This window comes from Cetorhinus maximus, chromosome 31, assembly GCF_964194155.1.
Source record: "Cetorhinus maximus chromosome 31, sCetMax3.hap1.1, whole genome shotgun sequence".
Classification (NCBI taxonomy): Eukaryota; Metazoa; Chordata; class Chondrichthyes; order Lamniformes; family Cetorhinidae; genus Cetorhinus; species Cetorhinus maximus.
In genome coordinates, this window is record NC_135909.1 from 18,593,596 (window position 1) to 18,598,519 (window position 4,924).

Here is a 4,924-nt window from a genome sequence, read left to right on the forward strand (position 1 = left end):
AAGAGAAAAAGATTTGTGAAGACAAATGTGGGTCACTTACAGTCAGAAACAGGGGAATTTATAATAGGGAACAAAGAAATGTCTGACCAACTAAATAAATACTTTTGTTCTGTCTTCACCAAGGAGGACATTAATACCACACCAGAAATGTTGGGGAACACAGGGTTAGTGAAATCAGTATTAGTTGGGATATGGTGTTTTGGAAATTGATGGTATTGAAGGCCGATAAATCCCCACGGCCTGATCATCTACATCCCAGAGTACTTAAGGAAATGGACCTAGAAATAGTGGACGTATTGGTGGTCATCTTCCGAGATTCCAGAGACTCCAGAATAGTTCCTACAGATTAGATGGTAGCTAATGTAACCCCACTATTTCAAAAGAGAGGCAGAGAGAAAACAGGGAATTATAGACCAGTCAGCCTTATGTCGGTTGTGGGGAAAAGTCTAGAGTTCATTATAAACGATTTAATGGCTGAGCACGTGGAAAACAGTGGCAGAATTGGACAGAGTCAGCATGGATTTATGAAAGGGAAATCATGCTTGACAAATCTACTGGAATCTTTCGAGGATGTAACTTGTAGAGGTGATGAGAGGTAGCCAGTGGATGTGGTGTATTTGGACTTTCAGAAGGCATTCCACAAAGTCCCACGTAAGAGGTTGGCGTGTAAAATTAAAGCACATGGGATTGGGGGCAGTGTATTGAGATGGATAGAAAACAGTTTGGCAGACAGGAAGCAAAGAGTAGGAATAAATGGGTCTTTTTCCGAATGACAGGCAGTGACTTGTGGGATACCACAGGGATCATTGCTGGGATCCCAGTTATTCACAATATATATTAATGATTTAGATGAGGGAATTGAATGTAATATCTCCAAATTTTGCAGATGACACAAAGCTGGGTGGGAGGGTGAGCTGTGAGGAGGATGCAGAGGTGTTTCAGTGTGATTTGGACAAGCTGACTGATTGGGCAAATGTATGGCAGATGCAGTATAATGTTGATAAATGTGAGGTTATCCATTTTAGTAACAAAAACAGGAAGGCAGATTATTATCTGAATGGCTGTAAATTGAGAGAGGGGAATGTGTAGCGAGACCTGGGTGTCCTTGTACACCAGTCGCTGAAGGTAACCATGCAGGTGCAGCGGGTGGTAAAGAAGGCAAATGGTATGTTGGCCTTCATAGCCAGAGGATTCGAGTACAGGAACAGGGATGTCTTGCTGCAATTGTACAGGGCCTTGGTGAGGCCACATCTGGAATATTGTGTGCAGTTTTGGTTTCCTTATCTGAGGAAGGATTATTTTGCTATAGAGGGAATGCAACGAAGGTTTACCCGACTGATTCCTGCGATGGCGGGACTGACATATGAGGAGACTGAGATGAGGAGAAATTTCTTCACACAGAGAGTGGTGAGCCTGTGGAATTCGTTACCACAGAAAGTAGTTGAGACTAAAACATTGCATGCTTTCAAGAAGGAGTTTGATATAGCTCTTGGGGCGAGAGGGATCAAAGGATTTGGGGAGAAAGTGGGAGCAGGATTTTGAGTTGGATGGTCAGCCATGATCATAATGAATGGCGGAGCAGGCTCGAAAGGCCGAATGGCCTACTCCTGCTCCTAGTTTCTATGTTTCTATAACTCAAGTCAAAATCGAAAAACCCAGTGGATTTTTAGAGGAAAATTTAACCACTGGACAATGGCAGCTGAAATACAGACCAAAAAAGTTCCTGCACTTATTCCCTTTATTTCAAGTTGTTTACAATCAAATGAAAAAAATAAACTATTGGAGGGAATTTACATCATTTATGGAAACACCAACAACCGCCAGTTGCCAATCACTCAGCCCCATCGGACCCACTCACACTGACGGGAGCTTCCTGCATCCAGCACTGGCCCTGTCGCACTCACCAGCTGCTCACCCAGACCCCACTCTCACAAACACTGAACATTTTTACCCAGTCCCTTCAATTTATTGTTAAAATGAGAAAAAAAATATTCACATTTTATCGCAGTTTGGTTGAACGGAACAAATGTTCAACTTTTCACCGTCACTCGGTAACCACGCTCGACATTCCTTCAATCAGTTGTATAAATTATCGGCTGTAAGGATTTATTTCATTGGGTTAAACAATTTCCATGTGAGGAATGTTCCAGCGTGAGAATGGAGGGGGCCGGGCTGACTGAGCTGTGTCTTCACCGCTTCTGGGCACTGGGAATGTTTACCCTTCATTCTGCTCCCATTCACTTAATCTACAGATTCTCCAATCTGGGCCCTGGGATTTATTCTTTGGTTCCTTTTGATTTGTCCCTTTTCCCGACTGACAATATCTTCCAAAACTCGGGGTAAACATCCCACTTGCATCGTGCCTTAGTCCCGGCTGGAAGCGGCGGATAGTGACCCCGAACTGGTCACCTCCACACTGACAGATACAACACGGTCACACTCTGCTTCACTGAGATTAATGCCGAGAGCGGTTTCTAGGTCCAATGCAACAGCGAACACATTTCATTTGAAGGAATTGTGGGTGGTTAAGGTGTTTTGAAAGTCCTGATTTTTTGTAGTGCATCCATCCCAAATGCTTTGGGTTTTTCCTGGAGTGATACCTAATATCCCTCTTTGGGAAAGATTAAAGTTAATTGGAACGTGTTGACCAGGTTATGAGGATAACCCCTTGAAATTGTTACGCGCTGCCAGCTTAACAACACCTAAACACTTGATACTTTTGTTCACAAATGAATTATAAACCAAATTTCCGCCCCGATGTAAATGCAGAATATTCAGTATTTTAACCGGAGTGGGAAACAGGTTAGTCACAGATATTCAGTGAGTTGCCGGAAAACAGGATTTAGAAACTGTTTGTTCCAACGCTCATACAGTAATATGCTTTGATCTCTCTTCCTCTTATTTCCCAGGATGATGTTTGAATTCTGACCCAGTGATGTTCCCCTTGTCTTTTCAAAATCTCGATGTCCGTGTTCCGAGCATCAATTTTTAAATATAATATAGCCCAGCTCTTCCAGTAGCGGCACACTGGGGAGAGTTTCTCATTGTGTGTGGTAACTTCCACAAGGTCTCTTCTTCGACAGTCACAGAAAGGAAAACCTGTCATTGTTAAAGCCTTTGCAGATAGTCCACTGTAAAAGGAGAGACCATTTTAACCTTAAATTCCAGATTTGGCCCTGTTATAAAGCAAGCGCCCAACTGCCCAGATGAAGTCCAACGAAGTCAGGTTCTGCTGGGATTTGGACCCAGGATCTCCTGTTTACTCGGCAGGTGTTTTAACCAATTAAGCCACAGAACCTAACGATGCTCAATTACCCGCAAGGAATTGCTAGAAACCCTTCGCAGATCTGGTAGTATTTGTGAAGAGTGAAACAGTTTAAATTTCAGGGCGCGAACTTGCACCAATAAGACCTGAAACGTGAATCTGTTTCACTCTCCACAGATGCTGCCAGATGTGCTGAGCATTTGCAGCATTTTCTGGCCTTCTTTCAGATTTCCAGCATCCGCAGTATTTTGCTTTTGTACCAAAGGACAATGAGCTGCCTTTCCTGCACTGAGGGTTATTGCAGGACAAAACAAAATCCTTTAAAGATGCTGACCAGAGTCAGTCTGCTCAGCTTTCAGAAAGATTTCAAATGATGATGTGAATCTGCACCACTGAATATCAAGGCCACCAGGGTTCAGACAGCTGTAATGAACAGCTCCTGTTACAACTTTAGATCAGGCAGTGGAGGATTATCACAGGTGCTCTGTCAGACTGCATGTTCCTTCAGACAGGTTTCCAACTGGACACATGGAATGAGCGGCTGTGTGAACATCAGTGGTTGAGGTGGAGATTTCTCATTGGCTGAACTGGAGTTCCAGTTCCATTCCCAGACATCTCCCTTTCTCTTTCTGAATCCATCTCTGTCCTCTTGCTCATTTACACTTTGCATTGTTTCATCATTAGCGGCCACATCTTCAGCTGTCTGAGCCTTTAGCTCTGCAATTCATGCTAGAAACGTCCCCAATTCACCGACCACCACCGCCCCCCCCACCACCACCCCCCCCCCCCCCACCCCCCCGCCTTAACGCCCCCTTAAAATCTATCAGTTTCACGAAAGCTTTGTTCAGTTGTCCAAATATGTGACTCGATGTCGAATGTTGCTTGATAAAAGTCCTTTGAAACGCTTTGGGGAGTTTTATTAAATCACTGAAATCGATCAGTGAAATGAGCTGTGTTCCGGTGACCAGGAACTTTTGTTTTATTTTTTCACGGGATGTGGGCGTCGATGGCTCGGCCAGCATTTATTACCCAACCAAAATTGTCCTTGAGAAGCTGGCGATGAGCTGCCATCTTGAACCGCTACAGTCCATGTGGTGTAGGTACACCCACAGTGCTGTTAGGGAGGGGGTTCCACGGTTTTGCCACAGTGACAGTGAAGGGACGACGATCCAGTTCCAAGTCAGGATGGTTTGTCGCTCGGAGGGGAGTTGCTGCTGGTGGTGTTCTCATGCATCTGCTGCCCTTTTCCTTCCAAGTGTTGGAGGCCTCGGGTTTGGAAGTTGCTGAAGGAAAATTAGTGTCAGGAGTGTGATTCGAACCCACGCCTCCAGAGGAGACTGCGACCTGAACGCAGCGGCTTAGACCGCTCGGCCATCCTGAAGCTTCTATACCAGCTGCTCGGCCACTAAATCCATTGCATTCGGTACAAATGGTTCTGAGTTCCACATTCATCGTCACTGCTTTAAAACACTCGATGTGATTTTCCTTTTTTCAGCACCTGTCAGGTTCCTGTATCTGAGTCCCATCCTTCCCCAAGCCGCCGGGGGGTGAGGAGCTTCTCATTGCTGCATTGCTCTGTTTGCTCAAATCAACAAAGACCCAATTCCCGCCCGACCTGTTCCTCACACGAAGGTGTTGGGAGTGTGAGGTCTGAGCGAC